This window comes from Pongo pygmaeus, chromosome 21 (genome assembly GCF_028885625.2).
Source record: "Pongo pygmaeus isolate AG05252 chromosome 21, NHGRI_mPonPyg2-v2.0_pri, whole genome shotgun sequence".
In the NCBI taxonomy this organism is placed as follows: domain Eukaryota; kingdom Metazoa; phylum Chordata; class Mammalia; order Primates; family Hominidae; genus Pongo; species Pongo pygmaeus.
Window position 1 is genome coordinate 31,963,837 of NC_072394.2, and position 21,950 is coordinate 31,985,786.

Here is a 21,950-nt window from a genome sequence, read left to right on the forward strand (position 1 = left end):
TCAGTTAAGTTAAAGCCTGATGCATCATGCTATTCACTCAGGCACCCATGGCCTGTAAATGGTGGGTAAAGTCTGTAACACTTGTCTGCCTTCTCCACAACTTGTCTCTTCTCATCTGGCCCAGCCTTTGGTTTCTACAGATGAGGGAACTGAAAGATTGGGTGACTTGTCCAGGCACAAGGCCAGATCTTGCCTTCTGCCTCCATGGAGCATTTTCCCCCTCTGGGTGGCCGTGTCTCCTTTTTATATAACTGGTACTCACTGAAAACCTACTATGTGCCAGGCTCTGCCCTGGTTGCTGTGTAAGCCGCAACGAACAAAACACGGAAAAACTCTTCTCTCACAAAACTTACCCTCTCTTTCCTTCCAATGAGAAGGAATTTGTTCAGGGTGGGAGGGGGATTGTATTTTTCTTAGTTTAATCTTCAAAAAACATCACATTGGGAAGATTTCTGAGAGGCACAGATTCATTGTTTAATCTGATGGCCCTGGTGGGCATAGATGCCATGAGCTTTGGTGTTTGTGGGTCTGTTAGAGAAACTCTCGTGTGATTCAGGCATTGACTTACACAGGTACTGTAGGCTGCAGTCAGAGATGGATCATCTCAGAATATCCCTCACTCCAGGAAAGAGGCCTCCCATGTGAGTGACTTAGAGTTTCCCCAGTGGAGTTAACAAAGATACTCACTTTGGGTTTCCTGCCAAAGATCTAGATTCACAATCTAACTCCTGATCCTGGGATGTTAGCACAGGAGGGATCTTCAGACCAGCCAGTCCAACCCCTTGTTGACAGACAAGAGCCTGAGGACAGGAAATGACATGGGTCTTGCCCACAGTCACAGGACCAGTTAGTGATGGGATCCAAATTAGAGCTCGGATCCAATTCCAGGCAGGTCCTTCTTGCCCTGGTGTTAGACACCGTCTCCACAGAAGAACCTGGTGCATCCTAGGTGCTGAATAGATGTTCCTTGAACATAACCACTGAGAGGCAGCCAGCACTTCCCCTTTTCATCACCTTCCCAAGGTTCAGAATACCCCTGACATTCAGACCCTGAGCCTGACTGGAAAACAGTAAGTATTTTATTTTATTTTATTTTTATTTTGAGATGGAGTCTCCCTCTGTCACCTAGGCTGCAGTGCAGTGGCACCATTTCGGCTCACTGCGACCTCTACCTCCGAGATTCAAGTGATTCTCCTGCCTCAGCCTCCTGAGTAGCTGGGACTACAGGTGCCTGCCACTGTGCCTGGCTAATTTTTGTATTTTTAGTAGAGACAAGGTTTCACCATGTTGGCCAGGCTGGTCACGAACTCCTGACCTCAGGTGATCCACCCACCTCAGTCTTCCAAAGTGCTGGGATTACAGGCATGAGGCACCACATCTGACCCATTTCATTTTATATAAAGATCCTATATCAGGACATAGACAGCTGCTCAATTAATACCTGTAGAGTACTCCAACTTATGGAGCTATCAAACTTATTTTACAGTCTTCTGTTAATGGATATGTAAGTTGTCCCCAACCTTGGGCTACTAAAACAACGCTGCAGTGGATGGCCTTGTACATGTACATGCATCATCCTGCTCAGGTGGAAGATACCCACTGGAAGTGGCATTGCTGGGTCAGAGGGTATGTGTGTTTTAAGGTATGTAGCTATTGCTAATGTTTTCTTCTTGATGTTGAAATAATCAGCACCCCCCTACCACCACCACCTTACATCCCTTGAACATAGGTAGGGAAGGTGGTTTTACCCTGATTTTGCAGATATTACAAAGGCATTGAAATTCCATGATGGTTCATATTGTGCCTAGGCAGGCACCCTTATTAAGGGTGTAGCCCTTATTAAGGCTCAGGAGTAACTCAGATGTGCTAACTCCTAGTAGAGTGCTCATTCCTCTTTTCCAAGCCATTAACCTAAACAATGCCCTGGATGAGATTGGAGAAAAGTGAGGAGGGGACCAAAGAGTGGCAGCTGTCCCAGATGCTGTGTCTTCATCTGGCATTTTCTTCTTATAACCAGTGCTATGAGAGGGAGACCATTTGCTGCCTCATTTATAGATGAGGACACAGGTTTAAAGAGGGGACCTGACTTGTGAGCAGGTAGAAGAGCCAATTGACCCCCAGCTATCTGACACACAGCCCTTTTCTCCGCAACACCCAGCTGTGCTTGCTGAAGTGTAGGGAAATGCTTCAACCTTCTCGTTCTAAACTGTTGTATTGTTCTGTTCATTAAAAAAAAAGACATTAAAAAAAGACCAAAAAAAGGCTTCTTCTTGTATGGGTAGGAGGGGCTGGCTTGACAACCCCCATCAGAAAGATCCTGCAGGCATTATATGTAATGTTGAACCTGTCCTAAAAGATATGTCTTGGCATTTAGGACTCTTCTTACATGTGCCATTTCTCCTTCATCGAGCAGCATCCATGGAGCTGAGTCCAGCCTCCTGCCTTTCAGCAGACCACACTAAAACCACCTTTACAAAATTATGAGAGACAGTGAAACAGATCTAACTTAACTGACTCCATCTTGCTTCTAACCTCCAAGCTGTCCTCGTTCATTCCTGGATGTAGGCTGAACTAACTTTGGGAGAAACTTAGTTTATAGTTTAAACAAAGACAGTAACAGCCCTTTCCCAAAGCAGACCTTCTTGCCTGGAGACTAGAATGCCTTTGTAGGACTAACATTACCCACAAGATGAGAAATTATGGTTTAGGAGTCATGCAGCTGGAGGCTATCAGATTCTGACCCTCCCTAAACTGCTCCTAAGATCAGTGCTTGAGATATTTGGCAGACCCTGAACTTGATGGATCAGCCAGCACCACCCAGATCAAAAAACTGGCTCATCTGATCTTATGGCCCCCTGCCCAGGAACTGACTCAGCTCAGGAAGACAGCTTCGACTCCCTATGATTTCATCCCTGACCAATCAGACTTCCTGGCTCACTGGCTTCTCCTTACCCACCAACTTATCCTTAAAAACTCTGCTCCCCAAATGCTCGGAGAGACTGATTTGAGTAATAATAAAGCTCTGGTCTCCTGCACAGCCAGAATTGTGTGAATTACTCTTTCAAGCAATTCCCCTGTCTTAATAAATCGACTCTGTCTAGGCAATGGGCAAGGTGCGCCACTTGGGCCATTACAACGTGCCCACCCACTCATGGAGCTGAAGACTAAGGATGTGGGAATGCGACATTTCCTAGAGTTCTTGTGCCCCATGGGAGCAAGAGTTTACATTCTCTTTTGGGCTATTAGGAACCCAAGGTCTTCTGTTTGTGGGTACAGAGTAACCATAGGGAGCCCAAGGGGAGAACTACAGAGTAACCAGCCCTGGGCACCCAGGAGGGATACTTCTCCCTAGAATTGCATTAAGTCAAGAATCTGAAAGGGACAAGGGAGGTGGCAGTCATTGTTGGGGATGTTGAAGTTCTGGTGCTTACTCTTTGATGAACAGGAAAGCTTGGCAAAACACAGGAAATGCCCAAGTCACGCATGGGGGATGAGAAGACAGTGCCTTCATTTCTCTTAGTCTCAGTTTTTTCATCTGTAAAATTATGACAATCTTGGACTCCTTTAGGAGAGTGGAAAGGACTTAAGGTTCTCTCTGTAAATCACCTAACACATTGTAGGCACTCTCCCAAATCACGTGTTATTTCAAGGCTGTGTGATCTCAGGCAACCCAGTTCCCTTTGCTGAGCCTGTTTCTTCATATGTAGGGTGTAGATAATTATACCAACCATTCCAGGATGTTAAGAGGATACAGCGAACCTGGGGAGAGAATAGACTTCAGTAAATGATGGGGTTGTTTTCCCAAGGTTGTGTGATCTTGGTAAAGTCTTGGCTACCCTTGAGTCCTCAGTTTTCCCATTTGTGAAATGGTGATGATCATGGTCACCATTATGGACTCCGTGGGGATCGGAGAGGATGTGCACAGAGTTCTGGATGGTGGTGGTGTTAGGGTTATTACTGAGTGTCAGTAGCACAGTGATTAGGAGAGCATGGGTTGGAACCCCATCACCTGTGCCACATCTCAGCTCTGCCATTTCCCAGCTCTGTGATCTGGGACAAGGCACTCCACCATCGTGGGCCTCAGTATCCTTACCAGTCAATTGTAACTCAACTTGGGAATATTTTCTCAAACTCTATGTGTTGTTTGTTTACTTGCTGATTATTTATTTTGCTGTTCAGAAGCTTTTTAGTTTAATTAGGTCCCATTTATTCATTTTTGTTTTTGTTGCATTTGCTTTTGGGGTCTTAGTCATGAATTCTTTGCTGAGGCTGATGCCTAGAAGTTTTTCCAACCTTGTCTTCCAGAATTTTTATAGTTCTAGGTTTATATTTAAGTCATTGATTCATCTTGAATTGATTTTTGTATGAAGTGAGAGATAAGAATCCAGTTTCATTCTTCTACATGTAGCTTGCCAGTTTTCCTGGCACCACTTATTAAATAGGGTGTCCATCTCCCAACTTATATTTCTGCATGTTTTGTTGAAGATCAATTGGCTGCACATATTGGGCTCTATTTCTTGGTTCTTTATTCTGTTCTATTGGTCTATGTGCCTACTTTTATACTTCTACCATGCTATTTTGGTAACTATAGCCTTGTAGTATAATTTGAAGTTTGGTAATATGATGCCTTCAGATCTGTTCTTTTTGCTTAGTATTGCTTTGGCTATGCAGGCTGTTTTTTTTTTGTTGTTGTTCTATATGAATTTTAGGATTGTTTTTTCTAATTCTGTGAAAAATGCTGCTAGAGTTTTTATGGGAATTGCATTGAATCTGTAGATTGCTTTGGGCAGTATGGTCATTTCCTTAATATTGATTCTTCCAATCCATGAGCATGGGATGTGTTTCCATTTGTTTGTGTCACCTATGATATCTTTTAGCAGTGTTTTGTAGTTCTTGTTGTAGAGATTTTTCACTTTCTTGGTTAAGTATATTCCTATGTATTTTATTTATTTTGTAACTGTTGTTTTTTTTCCTAGATATTTTATTTTGCAGTTGTTTGGGACTGAGTTCTTCATTTGATTCTCAGTTTGGTGGTTGTTGGTGTACAGCAGTGCTGCTGAGTTGTGTACGTTGATTTTGTAACCCGAGACTTTATCTAATTCATTTATCAAATCTAGGAGTCTTTTGGAGGAGTCTTTAGGATTTTCTAGGTATATAATCATACTATCGGCAAAGAGCAATAGTTTGACTTCCTCTTTTCCCATTTGAATGCCCTTTATTTCTTTCTCTTGCCTAATTTCTCTGGCTAGGATTTCCAGAACTATGTTGAATAGAAGTAGTGAAAGTGGGCATCCCTGTCTTGTTCTTGTTCTTGGGGGAATGCTTTCAACTTTTTCCCATTCAGTAGGATATTGGCATAGGTTTGTCATCTATGGCTTTTATTTTTTTGAGGTAGGACTCTTCTATGCCTAGTTTGTTGAGAGTTTTTATCATAAACGAATGCTGGATTTTGTTGAATGCTTTTTCTGCATCTATAGAGATGATCACATGGCTTTTGTTTTTAATTCTGTTTATGTGATGTATCACATTTATTGACTTGTGTATGTTAAACCATCCCTGCATCCCTGGGTTGAAATCCATTTGATCATGATGAACTATCTTTTTGTCGTGCTGTTGAATTTGGTTAGTCAGTATTTTGTTAAGGATTTTTGCATCTATGTTCATCAGGGAAATTGGTCTGTAGTTTTCTTTTTTTGTTATGTCCTTTTCTGGTTTTGATAATAGGGTGATACTGGCTTCACAGACTGATTCAGGGAGGATTCCCTCTTTCTCTAACTTTTGAAATAGTTTCAGTAGGATTGATACCAATTCTGCTTTGAATGTCTGATAGAATTCAGTTGTGAATCCATCTGGTCCTGGACCTTTTTTTTGTTTGCCATTTTTTTGATTACCAATTCAATCTCGCTACTTGTTATTGGTCTGTTCAGAGTTTCTTCTGGATTTAATATAGGAGGGTAGTATGTTTCCAGGAATTCATCCATTTCCTCTAGGTTTTCTAGTTTATGTACATAAAGGTGTTCATAGTAGTCTCAGATGAACTTTTGCATTTCTGTGGTATCAGTGGTAATGGCTCCAGTTTCATTTCTAATTGGGCTTATTTGTATCTTTTCTCCTCTTGGTTAATCCAGCTAATGGTCTATCTATTCTGTTTATTTTTTCAAAGAGCCAGCTTCTTGTTTTATTGATCTTTTGTATTTTGTTATTGTTGTTTGAATTTCATTTAGTTCTGCTCTGAGCTTTGTTATTTCTTTCCTTCTTCTAGCTTTGGGTTTGGTTTGGTCTTGTTTCTTTAGTTCCTTGAGACATGATATTAGGTTGTCAATTTGTGCTCTGTCAGACTTTTTGATGTAGGCTTTTAGTGCTGTAAACTTTCCTTTTAACACTGCTTTTGCTGTTTCCCAGAGGTTTTGATAACCTGTGTCATTATTATCATTCAATTCAAATAATTTTTTAATTTCCATCTTGATTTCATTATTAACCCAGTTATCATTCAGGAGGGGATTATTTAATTTCTATGTATTTGTGTAGTTTGGAGGGCTTCTTTTGGAGTTATTTTCTAGTTTTATTCCACTGTAGTCTGAGATGATACTTGATATGATTTTGATTTTTAAAAATGTATTGAGACTTGTTTTGTGACCTAGCATATGGTCTATTTTGTGCTGATGAAAAGAATGTATATTCTGCAGTTTGGCGGTAGAATGTTCTGTAAATATCTGTTAAGTCCATTCGTTCTAGGGTGTAATTTAAGTCCATTATTTCTCTGTTGACTTTCTATCTTGATGATCTGCCCAGTGCTGTCAGTGGTATATTAAAGTCTTCTACTATTATTGTGTTGCTGTCTGTCTCATTTCTTAGATCTATTAGTAGTGGTTTTATGAATCTGGGAGATCCAGTGTTAGGTGCTTATAAATTTAGGATTGTAATATCTTCTTGTTGGATTGATCCTTTTATAATTATATAGTGACCATCTTTGTCCTTTTATAACTGTTGTTGCTTTAAAGTCTGTTTTGTCTGATATAAGAAAAGCTACTCCTGCTTGCTTTTGGCTTCCATTTGTGTGGAATATCTTTTTCCACCATGTTACCTTGAGTTTATATGAATCCCTCTATGTTAGGTGAGTCTCATGAAGACAGTAGATATTTGGATTGTGATTTTTACCCATTCTGCCATTCTGTATCTTTTAAATGGAGCACTTAGGCCATTTACATTCAACATTAATATTGAGAAGTGAGGTACTGTTCTCTTCATCATGTTAAATGTTACCTAGATAGTTTTTTTTTTCATTGTGTTATTGTTTTGTAGGCCCTGTGAGTTTTAGGCTTCCAAGAGATTCTATTTTGGTGCATACTGGGTTTTTGTTTCAAGGTTTAGAACACCTTTTAGCATTTATTGTAGTGCTGGTATGGTAGTAACAAATTCCCTCAACATTTGTTTGTCTGAAAATTACTTTATTTCTTCTTTACTTATTAAACTTAGTTTTGCAGGGTACAAAATTCTTGGCTGAAAATTGTTCTGTTTAAGGAGGTTGGAGAAAGGACCCCAATCCCTTCTAGCTTGTAAGGTGTCTGCTGAGAAGTCTGCTGTTAGTTTGATAGGTTTTCCTTTGTAGGTTTCCTGATACTTTTGTCTTACTGCTTTTAGAATGCTTTCCTTCATGTTGACGTTAGATAGCCTAATGACTATATGCCTTGGTGAAGATGTTTTTGCAATGAATTTCCCAGGAGTTCTTTGAGCTTCTTGGATTTGGATATCTAGATCTCTAGCTAGGCCAGGGACATTTTCCTCAATTATTCCCTCAAATATCTTTTCCAGACTTGTTATTTTCATTTCTCCCTCAGGAACATCAATTATTCTTAGATTTGGCCATTTTACATAATCCTGTATTTCTTGGAGACTTTGTTCATTTCTTTTGACCCTTTTAAAAAAAATTTTTGCCTAGTAGAATTAATTCAAAAGCCTTGTCTCCAAGCTCTGAAATTCTTTCTTCTACTTGTTTTAGTGTATTGTTAAAAGTTTCTACTGCATTTTGTAATTCCCTAAGTGTGTCTTTCATTTCCAGAAATTCAAATTGGTTTTTCTCGATGATATCTATCTGTCTAGAAAATTTTTCATTCATATCCTAAACTTAAAAAAAAATTTATGATGGTTTTCACCTTTCTCTGATATCTCCTTGAGTAGCTTAATAATTCCTTATCTGATATTTTTAAATATTTCATCTTGGTTTGCATCCATTGCTGTAGGGCTAGTGTGATCCTTTGCAGGTGTTATAGAACCATATTTTGTCATATTACCAGAGTTTATATTCTGGTTCCTTCTTATTTGGGTAGGCTATTTCTTCTAACTATTCTTGAATTTACATTTGATTTGACTATGTTTGTTTGTTTTAATTTCTTTTTCCCCTTAAGGATGAGGCTTTAATACTTATAGTTAGTTACAGCCTAATTTGGTTCTTGGTGCTTCCAGGGATGAAGACTGTAAGAGTTCTTTGGTTATAAAGTCTTTGTATAATGGCTTTCCCACATGCTAGTTGTAGTAGGGGCCAATAGGGGAGATGTCCCTGGGTAGGAACTAGTTGTGGCTACAGCAGATGGGCAAATGTGATACCCAATGGTGGGCAGAGGTCCCAGTTTTGACAGAGGTTCTTGAAGGAGCTCTCAGTGAGTTGCACTGAGGTCTTATCAGAAGGAAGGGTTAAAGCCACCTTAGCTCCCCTGCCAGGTCAGCAGGAAATTTATTCACCTCTCAGACACACTCCCGTCCCAGTACTCCAGCATTCAGATCAGACAGGCACCTCTTTTCATGGGTAGGAGTGTTGATGTTCAAGTAGAGAGGAATTGTGACTCTGTCTCTCGTGCAAGCCGGCACCTGGAGGATGCTCCTCCTGTGAGGATGCCATCACCCTGACATGTTCCAGAAAGGGTGTCTATAGTTTAACCCACACTTAGCTCCCATGGTAGAAGCCCCAACCGTGCCTGTGGTGGTAGACGAGGGAGAAAAGATATTTCCTTATCCAAAGCCCTTCATGTGCACCAAGGCTGTCTGACTGTTGGGCTAGAGCTGAAGATTTTCCCTGCTGAGGCCAGCACTGCAATTGTGCCTCTGCTAAACTTCCCACCAGTGGAAATATCTGATGCTCAAGGCCTGTTGTCTGGATTCCTTTGTCTCACAGGATGTTCCCTTGATGTGGTGCACTCCCCCTTCTCCTAGGAGTGGGGATCCCTGGGAGCCAGGCTACTGTAAGTGTTATTGTTCCTCTGGGTCTAGCCATCCAGTGAAGTTGCCACACTCCAGGCTCATGTTGGGGAATGTCTGCAAGGGATCTGGTGATACAACCTGTCCTCAAGTCTCCCAGCAGTGGGTAGCAGCACTAGCTCTAATGGGGGTAGCAGGTGAGTGATGTAGACTGTGTGAGATTCCTTGTTTATTGATAGCCTTAGTGTGCTCACTTTCTTGAATACCAGTTAGAGTGGAATGATCTGATCATACGGACAGGCTCAGGACCTCCTGGTTAGCCAGAGTGGTGCAGGCAGTAGTGATAGCTGAGATTTTACAGCTGTCTTCTCCTTCTTGGGTGCAGTGTTATTCCACCAGGAGATGCTATCATGGACTGACTGTGTTGGTTGACTTCCAGCCAGGAAGTGACGCTTGCAAAAGAGCACCAGCTGCTGTAGTAGCAGTAGGATTTTTGCTTGCCTTATGTTGCCCAGTGGGGGTACTTTGGTTTCTCAGGCAAAGGGGAGAGGCATATAGTTCTCAAGATTTTCCGTCCTTTGTGTGAAGCTACCAGGGCAAGTGGCAGAGCAAAGCCAGGTGGGAGCTGGGTCAGGTGGGTTTGCACTCTGAGTCTTTGCTGGCAGGGCACACAGCAGCCCCTGTGGGTGTTGGGGGGATGGGAGCAGGTCTCAGGTCACGGGGTTGACCTTCCGGAGGGGAGTATTGCTGCCTGTGCTGCACAGAAGGGTTCGCACATGGAATGGTGAGTAGCAGGCAGCAGTAAGCCCCCACACAGTTCCCACGCACTTGGTGAGGCAGATCCACTCCCACAGTGTTACACTGGCAGCAGTGAGCAAAGTTCCAGTCAGCCTGCACTCAGAACTCCAATTGCCCGTGTGAAAATAACAGCCGCTTTCAGACCACGCCCCTCCCCATCCACTGCAAAGCCTGGTGCCTGGCTCCTGCACTCGCACTAGCGGTTGCAGCCCACTTTTCACTCTCCCCTGCCCTGGTCCTGGCCAAGGGAGTTCATCCCCACCCAAGGTTCTATTGTGAAACCCCCTTGGGGGCTTCCTTCAACCTGAGACCAGCTGCTTGAAATTTTCAGCTGTCCTCCGCAGAGTCCCCTGTGTGGAACAGTAGGGAATCTCTTCCATCGGTCCACACGAGGATCTGGAAGTGCATTCACGGGTCTTCCCGCCGTTGCTCCTACTTTTATATTCCACAGGCCTCCCCAAGTCGGTTCCTGCGCTGGTTGGGGTTAGACCCTTCCCCCGTTGCCTGGACTTTCAGGGTCCCTGGTGGGGGTGTCTATCCCCAAGGCAGTCTCTCCCTTCCTCTCACTCTGGGGACTCGCAGCCCTTGCCTGACTCACAGTGTAGGCGGCAGCCTCCTGCTTCCTTCAAAAGGTCTGTCGAGTCCTTCGGTTTTCCTATTCAGTTCCTGTGTCGCTTCTTGGAAATAAGTTCTCAGTATGAATCTCTACACACTATTTTGTCCTTCCAAGTGGGAGAAGTATGCTAGCAATGCCTCTAATCTGCCATCTTGAAAAGCTTTTGTGGTATATCTTTTGCTATTCCTATATTTTTACCTATTTATATTACTTTGTTTGGGTGTGTCTCTTTGTGCTGGATGCTTGGAGATTTCCCTCACATGATCACCCAGCTCATCAACTTCCTACTTATTCATATATCTCAGCTACTAAACCTATTAATTAAAAAAATTCAGCACTAATTATGTTTTCATTTCCAGTCTGTGTTTTGGTATTTTCCCTAGATGCCTGTTTTTATTTCATGCCTGCCTATTCTTGTTTCATAAATACCTGATGTTTTATGGATTTACTTCAGTTTTTTTTATAAGGTTATTGAATATGCTAATTTTAAAGACCTTTTCACATTGACTTTTTTTAATGTTTTCTCCGTGGAGAAGTTCTCTTTATTGCTGTTTTTGCTTTTAGTTATTGTTGTTCTTGGATTGGTTAGCTATCTCTCATGGTGCTGCTGTTCTCCAAATCTTTGGAGATTCCTGCATGCACTGTTATCTTTCCAGGAATAATGCCCCAAGTGATTAGAGGTTGTCAGGGTCTCATGAAGCATGGCACCTGCCCCAACCTCACTGCGGTGGCTACTTCTAATTGAGGCTATGGCTTCTTCTCTGCTTACTTCCTGAAAGATGTCTCTCTGATACGGTTTGGCTGTGTCCCCACCCAAATCTCATCTTGTATTGTAGTTTCCATAATCCCTCCATGTTATGGGAGGGACCTGGTGAGAGATAATTGAATCATGGAGGCCGTTACCCCCATGCTGTTCTCATGATAGTGAGTGAGTTCTCATGAGATCTGATGGTTTTATAAGGGGCTTTTCTCCCTTTGCTCAGCACTTCTTGCACCACCATATGTGAAGAGCAATGTGTTTGCTTCCGCTTCTACCATGACTGTAAGTTTCCTGAGGCCTCCCCAGCCCTGCAGAACTGTGAGTCAATTAAACCTCTTTCCTTTATAAATTACGCAGTCTCAAGTTTGTCATTATAGCAGTATGAGAACAGACTAACAGACTCTACCTCCCTATGAGAAGTGTCATAGAGCAAACATTAAAAGTGAAGGCGGTGGAGTGTGACAGTCTATGTTCTAATTCTGAAAGCTGGGTGATCTTGAGCAAATTCATTACTCTCTATCTGCCTTAGGTGTCCTCACCTGTAAAAGGAGGTTAATGGTAGCACTTACCTCATGGGTTTGGAGTAATGATTTAATGAGATCTGACATACCATATTTGATGCAGTATCTGGAGCATAACACATCTTCAATAAATGATGAGGCCGCTATTCCTTCATGTTATGTGGAGACTCATTTCTTGTTCATAAGTGTAATTAGACATTGATTAATATAATTATATAATTTTTCATTTTCATTTCTGTGAGTGTGGAATCACAGAGAGGGGAAGATTTCACCATGTGCATATCTGCCACATTGAAACATTTGAATGAAAATATGATAAATTTTACAATTTTATTTGACAATTTCTCATGACAGATGAAGAATCGAAAGCCCAGCATGCAACAGAAATGTTTTTGTACAGGCCTTTGTTAGTCATAGATGATGGAAGAGAAACCATTTCTCCCAATAAAGTGGTTTTTCTAAAGTACAGCTGTGGCAGGGAAGCAGTGAATACTTCTTCTACACAAAAAAATAATTATTGCCACAGTTTTTTGGCTATAATTAAGTAGAAGTCTAGCATTTTGTATAGCTTATATTATTTTACCTTATCTCTACAAGGTGCATGTTATAACCTCCATTAACATACAATCAAACTAAGGCTCAGAGAAGTAAAGTGTCTTGTTGAAAGCCACACAGTTGGAAATTATAAGTGAAGGGATTAATGTATGGATTGACAGGGAGCAGGATGAAGAAAATCCCAGAGGGAGCCATTGATCTCAGGATGGCAGGGGTAGTCCAAGTGCTTCATGTAAGCTGGGTCCCAGGAGGACCAGGGAGTTAGATAGGAGAAAGTCACTGCAACTTGCCAGGCAGTAAGGATCCATTCAAAATCAATACCTGAGTTCCCTCTGTTTACATGGCATCATGAGTGTCAATAATGCCCAACTGTGTTTCAGGCATGGTATAGTTATAACATCTCTTTTAGTCTCCACCATAACATCTGCAGGGAAAGCCTTATTATCCACATTTAGGAGATATTATCCTGAACTTATTGTCCACAGTTTAGCAAAACTGAGCCTAGGAGGGCCCAGTAGCTTGCCAAACTCCTTAGCACACCCTCTTGGTTGAAGCATTTATTCTTCCTCCCTCCTCAGGTCTTATCTAAACACAGTAGTGAATGAAATAGGTGCTCTGTTTACAGAACAAAGGGTATTGAAATTGATGTGATGGCCCCAGGAACATGTCCACCTATTCTCCTCCCATCATAACCCTGTCCCATCTCTGGAATCCATAATCCCCACCTACCTCTTAAGGCAGATCCTTATTACTCTAAACCCACTTCATCTCCTGGAGGAAGTCATGAAATGATTCCTTCTGCTGGATGCAGGCACATGAAAATGCTAAGGTCCCAGATTAGACTGAATTTGGGCTAAGTTTGGCCAGTTACATCAACAAACTTTTGGAATAAGGAATCATTTCAGGAGCAGATCTGGTTCCTCTCCAATGCTGAGCAAGTCCTGTAAATGTTCCTCCTGCCTCCAGCTGAGGAGCGCTTGTTTGAAGCTGGTACAGACTAAGGCAGCAAGCCAGCCACATCTTATGGTCTTGACATGGACAGTTTAGGGCATAGCTCACAATCACAGATCTTTCTTGGCCTAAAACCCCTAACTGGGGAATCACCAAAAATATCTGAGATGGAGATAGGGGCAATGTGGGGAGAGAGAACATGGCCAAGGTGTGCAGGAAGCATTATTTCTGCGAAGTGTGTCTGATTCTCCTGAAAATGGAGCATGAGAACTCTGCTTTGTAGCTGCCTGCTGTGCCTGGGTTTCTATGTCACAATCTAGAAGCAGGTTACTGTCTCACTTCATCACAGCTACTTCCTCTTGAATCGAGGGAGCCAGCGCTTGTCTTATCTACTTAGAGCAGAGCCTGAGATCTCCCCAGCACAGACGTTTGAACAGAGCAGGCTCCTGATGTCTCCAGGATGGCCATCCTAGCCTCCTGGCCCCACCCTCCTGGTCCTTTCCTGCTGCTGACTCTCCTGCTGGGACTCACAGGTGAGCATTGCCTTGGGCTAGAACGCTTTCTTCTTCGCCACTGAGCCATGGCCTGCCCCTGGGCTTCCAGGGATTCCAGACAACCACAAGCGCTGCCAAGGAAAGTCAAGGGCTGGGCATTGTCTAAGAGCAGAAGATCAGGGAGGTGCATACTTCCTCTGTGGATCTGCAGCTGGCTACCAGAAGCATCAAACCACATGATGCTTCAACCACCACCAAAACAATTACTTACATTTTTTAATAGTTCAGTTTACACAACACATTCAAAAGAATCATTATTTAAATCCTTGCAACTCTTGAGGCTCCAGAGGCAAAGCAACCCGCTGAAGGCCACAGAGTGAGCTCAGAGACAGCCTGAAAAGGCTGTGTGGCTCCAAGCCCAGCCCTCTCTGTGCACCGTCCTGAAGATGTGAAGTCTGAAATGGTGCCTGCTTGAGTTGGGCAGGGGTGCAGTGTTTCCTGGGGATGTCCTCCATCCACCATCCTCCCTAAGGGTGCTCCTCCCTTTGCCCTGTGTTCCCACCATTCCTCCCTCCTCTGCGATCTGAGTGTTACCACCCATTTCTCTGTGGCCAGTTCCTTTTTAAGAAATTCCACATCTTCAGCTTACTGGGTCCTATGTTTGTTAGCAAGGGCTTCCATAACAAATTACTACAGACTGGGAGGCTAATACTTCCTCGCTGTTCTGGAGTCTGAAGTCCAATATCAAGGTGTCAGTTGGGTTAGTTTTTTTGTTTTTTGGTTTTTGTTTGTTTGTTTCTTTGTTTGTTTTGAGATGGAGTCTCGCTGTGTCACCCAGGCTGGAGTACAGTGGCGCAATCTCAGCTCACTGCAACCTCCACCTCCTGGGTTCAAGCGATTCTCCTACCTCAGCCTCCCGAGTCGCTGGGATTACAGGCACCCGCCACTGTGCCCGGCTAATTTTTGTATTTTAGTAGAGATAGGATTTCACTATGTAGATCAAGCTGGTCTCGAACTCCTGACCTCAAATGATCCACCCACCTCGGCCTCCCAAATGCTGGGGTTACAGGCGTGAGCCACCGTGCCCGGCTGGGTTACTTTCTAATGAGGTCTCTCCTTGGCTGTAAAAGGCCATCTCTTCCCTGTGTCTTAGCACGTGGTCTTCCCTCTGTGTGTGTCTGTATTCTCAGCTCCTCTTGTAGTGAAAACGGGTTATATTGTGTTAAGACCTATCCGCAATGACCTCATTTAACTGAATTACTTCCTAAAGACCCTATCTCCAAATACAGTCACATTTTGAGCTATTAGGGATTGGGACTTCAACACATTCATTTTGGGGGACACATTCAGCCCGTAACAGTTCCCCATAACATTATTTGGTTCTCTAGACTTTTCTGTGGAGATTTTATTTCCCCTTCCCCAAGACAGGCAGGATTGGAGGGCCTTACCTCCTGCAGCCTTCGAGAGCCAGGCTGCTTGTCCTCACCCCTTTCTCAATCATAGAGCTGACCCCATGGTCACAGGGCTGGGCATAGTGCCTTCTCAGCTCCCCACTGGGCCCTGCTGTGATGTCCCCTCACAGATCCTAAAGGGCAGGGGTCCCACTTTTAGAAGTATTTTTCTTACACATACACTGTAGTGAAATTACCACCATAATAGTTCACCAATTAAACTCTTCTGATCAGACACATTTCTTAGCATTTTGTATTAATTTGACTAATCCTCACAATATCACTGTGTGAAAGCTACAGTTGTTATCCTCTACTTGCAAAAGGGGAGTCAGGCAGAGGGAGGAACTTGTTCATTGTCTCCTAGCTCAGTCAATGGAGCAGCTCCAGAGTTCCTTCTTTAAGCCAGTTTATGTTAATTGCAGAAAAATTAGAAAGTGCAGGGAGGAAAACAGAGGAACAATCACCACCCATCACACCAGTCAGAGACAACCAGAGTTAAAACCCTGTTGTATGCACTCCAACCTTTTGTTAATAATGTGTTGGATGCTTTCTATGTGCCAGATATTTTACTGAGCTTTTAAAATGTGTTATAATTTAGGTCGGGCGGGATGGCTGTAAAATGTGTTATAATTTAGGTCGGGCGGGATGCCTGTAATCCCAGCACTTTGGGAGGCCTAGGCAAGTGGATTGCTTGAAGCCAGGAGTTCAAGACCAGCCTGGCCAGCATGGAAAAACCCTGTCTCTACTAAAAATACAAAAAAAATTAGCTGTGCATGGTGGTGCACGTCTATAATCTCAGCTTCTTGGGAGGCTGAGGCACGAGAACTGTTTGAACCCAGGAGGTGGAGGTTACCGTAAGCCAAGATCATGCCACTGCACTCCAGCCTGGGCGGCAGAGGGACAGTGAGACTGTCTCGAAAAAAAAAAGTGTTACAATTTTATTCGATGCACAAAACAACCTTGTATATTAGCATGATAGGCCATGCTTTTATATGTATTTATGAATGCGTGTATGTGTGGGTGTGTGTATACACATTTGTGTATATGAGTGTAAGAATACACACACGGGAGTTTTTATTTTTTATTATTTCTCTTTCTATTTTAAATTAAATTTTTAACAAAAAATCGTAGTTTTATTTTCTATTTGTCAAAATTATACATATGTACAACATATTATGAAATATGTATACCTTTTGAAATGACTAGATTGAGCTAATTAACATATGCATGATCTTACATACATATCATTTTTTTCCAGAGAGAACTCATAAAATCTGCTCTCTTAGTATAATGGATGTTATTAAATATGGACTCTGTATTGTACAAGTAATCGCTTAAACATATTTCTCCTATCTAACTGAAATTTTGTATCCTTTGACCAATCTCTCCCCAGCCACACCTCCTCCCTAGCCCCTGGTAACCACCATTCTACTGTCTATTTCTATGTGTTCAACTTTTTTAGATTCCACATATGAGTGAGATCATGTGGTATTTGTCTTTCTGCACCTGGCTTACTTCATTTAGCATAAAGTCCCCCAAGTTTATGTATGTTGTCAAAAATTGCAAGATTTCCTTCTTTGGTAAGGCTGATTAGAATTCCATTGTGTACTTTCCTTATCAATTTGTCTGTTGATGATGGACACTTAGACTGATCCCATATCTCAGCTATTCTAAATAGTGCTGCAGTGAACATGGGAGTGCAGATATTTCTGTAACATGTTGACTTCTTTTCCATTGATTGTATACCCAGTAGTGAGATTGCTGGATCATAGTAGTTCTATTTTAATTTTTGGGGAATCTCCATACTGTTTCTATCATGGCTGAACTAATTTAAATTCTCACCAACAGTATGCAAGAGTTTCCTTCTCTGCACACCCTCTCCAACACTAGTTAAATATCATTGTTTTTATAATAGCCATTCTAACTGGTGTGAGATGATATCTCACTGTGGTTTTAATTTGCATTTCTCTGGAGAATAGTAATGTTGGATATTTTTTCATATGCCTACAGCCATTTGAATGTCTTCTTTTGAGAAATGTCTGTTCAGATATTTGGCCTGTATTTTATATTTTGGGTTGTTTTCTCACTATTGAGTTGTTTGACTTCCTTCTATATTTTATATATTGACTCTTTATCAGATGTATGGTTTGCAAATATTCTCCCATTCTAAGATTGTCTCTTCACCATGTTGATTGTTTTCTTGCCTGTGTAGACAGTTTTTAGTTTGTTGGAATCCCATGTATCTATTTTGCTTTTGTTGTCTGTCCTTCTGGGTTTATATCCCAAAATTAACTGCCCAGACCAATGTCATGGCACTTTTCTTCTAGTACTTTTACAGTTTTGGATCTTACATTTATGTCTTTAATCCATTTTAGTTGTTTTTTTATGTGGTATAAGATAAAGGTCCAATTTTATTCCTTTACATGTGCACATCCAGTTTTGCCAACACCAGTTTTTGAAGACTGGTCTTTCCTCATTGTATGTCTAACGGTTTTGTCAAAAGTCAATTAAGCATAAATATGTAAGTTTGTTTCTGGACTCTCTATTCTGCACCATTGATCTATGTGTCTATTCTTATGCCAATGCCATGCTATTTTAATTATTATAGCATTGTACCAGATTTTGAAATAAGGCAGTCTTGTGCCTCCAGCTTTCTTCTTTTGCTCAAGATGGCTTCACCTATTCATGGTTTTCTGTAGTTAATGTTAATTTCAGGTTGTTTTGTCAATTTCTGTGGAAAATATCATTGAAATTTTTTAGGATTGAACTGAATTTGTAGATCTCTTTGGGAAATATGTATTATACATTTAAACAGTATTAATTCTCCAATCCCTAAACACACATATCTTTTCATTGTGTGTCTTCTATTTCTTTCATCAGTGATTCATAGTTTTCAGTGGGCAGATCTTTCACTTACTTGATTAAATTTACTCCTAGATATTTTAGTTTTTTGAAGCAATGGTAAATGAGATTATTCTATTAATCTTTTTATGCTAATTTGTCATAAGTGTATAGAAATGCACTGATTTTGCATGCTAATTTTCTATTTTGCAACTTTATTTGCTTTTTTGCTCTAATTGTTTTTAGACATTTTAGGATTTTCTATATATAAGATAGTGTCTTCTGAAAACAGCAACAATTTAAATTCTTCCTTTCTGATTTGTATGACTTTCATTTCTTTCTCTTGATAATTATTCTGGATAGGACTTCTGATACTATGTTGAATAGAATCAGTGAGACAGGATGTCCTTGTCTTGTTCCTGATCTTAGAGAAAAAGCTTTTCACTTTTCTTCACTGGATATCATGTAAGCTGTGGATTTGTCCTATATGGATTTCATTGTACTGAGGACCATTCATTTTACATCTAATTTTTTGAGCATTTTTATAATAAAAAAATGTTAAATTTTGTCATATGTTTTTTTTGTCACTGTTGATGTGGTCCTATGGTTTTTGTCCTTCATTCTGCTCATGTAGTGTATTGCATTTATAGATTTATGTTTATTGAAGCATCCTTGTATTCCTGAGAAAAATCTCACTTAATCATGCTGAAACACATAGAATTTTAAAAAGACATTCTCTTCAACTCATATTTTAGTCTACATGAAATGCACGTTGAAGAGATGTTTGGTTTTCTCTGTTGCCTAGCCACTCTCTTCTCTTTTCTACCGTCTGATATTACCACTGAAAGTCTCCCAATCTGTTAAGATAAGCAATAGGTAAGCAACTTCTCTCTTGGTAAAATGAGTTTTATCTTAAAGCAGAACTTCTGTGCATTACGGTCTTAGAGTTCCTTCTTTCATAAAGGGTAGGGGTGAGGAAGAAAGAAAGGGATAAAACAGAGAGCTCTGTCTATGTTATCTACATCTATAGTTATATCAATAGCTGTATCCATATGCATATCATGTAACGTCGATTGAAGCCTCCATGACTTAGAAAACCTAAAAAGTAATAATTTACAATTTTTGAATACTCACCATGTGCTAGACACTGTTGGAAATGCCTTATAGCTGTTACCTCAGATGGTCATTATGCCCAAAATAGATATTCCCCTTAACCTCCTCCCACTGCTCACAGATAAGAAAACAGAAGCACAAAGTGCTGTGAGGATGCTCATTGGTAACTGGTAGAGCTATGATTTGAACTCAGGCACTCTGACTCCAGAGATCACAGGTTTTACCGTTGCTCTTGTCAAATACTTGTGGCCTTGATGCTATGCCATGAGACTTCTGCAGCTACTGCTCCTGGGAGTGAGGGGGGGTGTGGTGTAGGGAAGAAGGTTTGTGGTTTTCTCCTCCTGGGCTCTTTTGCTTTCTTTGTGTATGCAAATGAATGCTTTTTAAACCAAGTCATCTACATGGGAAACTCAGTTTCTAGCAAATATCACAGATGCAATCCACTTAAAACAGATTTCAGTGTCACAGGGAAGTGTCCTAATGAGTAATTCACACCTTATACACCTATATATTGGATAGCTACTATGTGCCAGGACCTGACATAGAACATGGCATGCATTGGTGAATAAAAGAGCAAAAGTGGTTGACCTTTTGGAGCTTATATTCTACTGGAGAAATGATAATAACCAATACACATGATAAGTAGATAAATAAAATAGTGTAGTATTAGTATATGATTTTATCATGTTGTGGAAATATCCATGTATTCCTTTTATTGATTATTTTTCTCATAAAAAGATGTTCGAATTTGTCAAATGCTTTTCTACATCAAATGAGATAATCGTGTCTTTTTCTCTTCATTGTATAAATATGATATATTACATTATCATTTGTATATTGAAACATGTTTGTATTCTAGGAATAAATTCCACTTACTCATGGTGTAGAAACCTTCTAATATGCTGTTAAATTCAGTTTGTTAGTATTTGGTTGAGAATTGTTGCATCAACAAATTATAAGACCAACAGTCCACAAAATGATGTGCAGCTGCTCCTGACGGAAATTTTAATTTTGCATTTCAGTGGAAGTTTAGGTTCCAATGGGCCCCATTTCAGATGAGCAGAGTGTTGCATGTGGGACAACCTATGATTCATGATTGCAACAGGAGAGTATTGTTCCTACATCTGGACTCCAGGATAGGAGATCCCAGTAGGTAACCAGGCATTTGTTGTTTTAATGGAATATAGCACAAGGGTGAGAGGGGCATTCTTTTTGCATCAAAGGCCCTGGGGAGATGTATGGCCATCATGAATGGTCTAGAAACTCCAAAAAGCATGAAAGAAATTGCTAAAGTCTCCATAGAGAAGAGATATTTTTGTTTCTTTGTTTATAGGCACTAACAGGGGTGCCTATTGATTTTAATTTGTAAATAAACTTTGTAAAAGAAGAATATGTTGCCACTGGCACTTCAAAACAACTTAGAGATGCTGGATAATGTGATGTTAATATGCACATCACATGAATCTCCTTTGAAGAGGTTGTTATCAATGTTATGCCATCCCATGCTCTTGAAGAAATGTGGATGTCATTATCGATATTTAAACAGGATCCTCACTTCAGGATAGAGAGTCTTGGCAGAACTCCAAAAGGTAACATGAAGCTGCACATAGCACAGCAAAAGAAAGCCATCAGTGTAAAAAGCCTTCTCAAGTTGTGGAGCCAATCAGAGTAGCAAATTAGTAAGCCATGAATAGTTAAAGAGCATCTCCTAGGAACTTTCCACCCCAGTTTAGAATGATCCCATTCTCATTGCCATTAGTATTGAAAATGCTAAAGTCAGGCTATTGGGTCTTTATGAATCACTCTAAGATGGTCATGAAAATTTCACTTGGAAAGGCATATGGAATATGATTTATTTTACTCACTGGTCCTAGAGAGGGAAGTAGGGCATGCCACATAGAAAGCCATATGAGAAGAGCTCCTAGGAAGCAGCTTCAATCAAGCAGATGGGGAAGCAAGAGAGAAAGAATTCCTCAGCAAGTGCCTTTACTGGGAGTCAGGGTAGAGGGTACAAGCAAAGAGCATGATGGGATTTACTGGTGTCTTTTTATGGGATTAGGTCACAATATGGGAGGGCAAGAAAGGGAATTTGTGCCAGGGACCAGCCTTATCACACTGGTGCACCTGGTCACCTGGGCAGGGTACTCACAGCATGATTGCGGGATGTTGAAGCATCAGAAAAATATGAACTAAAATAAATTTACATGTAGCAGGACTTTTTTATTTTTTTAGACAGAGTCTCACTCTGTCACCAGGCTGGCGTGCAGTGGAGGTTGTTCACTGCAACCTCTGACTCCCTGGTTCAAGCTACACGATCTCGGCTCACTGCAACCTCTGACTCCCTGGTTGAAGCTATTCTCCTGCCTCAGTCTCCCGAGTAGCTGGGATTATAGGCATGCACCACCATGTTCAGCTAACTTTTGTGTTTTTGGTAGAGACAGGGTTTCATCATGTTGGCTAGGATGGTCTTGATCTCCTGACCTTGGATCCACCTGCCCTGGCCTCCCAAAGTGCTAGGATTATAGGTGTGAGCCACCGTGCCCAGCCTGGGCATTTTTATTTATACAACTTGGAGTTGCCATGTAGCATCCTTTTATTTCTACCTGAAACCACTCTTGTAGGTAAGGTTTAATGAAACTCTCTCAGTTTTTGTTCATC

At 41.2% G+C, this 21,950-nt stretch overlaps 1 pseudogene; it reads left to right on the forward strand.

Annotated features, from left to right (window-relative positions):
• The window catches only part of LOC129021571 (signal-regulatory protein beta-1-like), a 63,886-nt pseudogene that overhangs the window by 13,885 nt on the left and 28,051 nt on the right, over positions 1-21,950 (forward strand).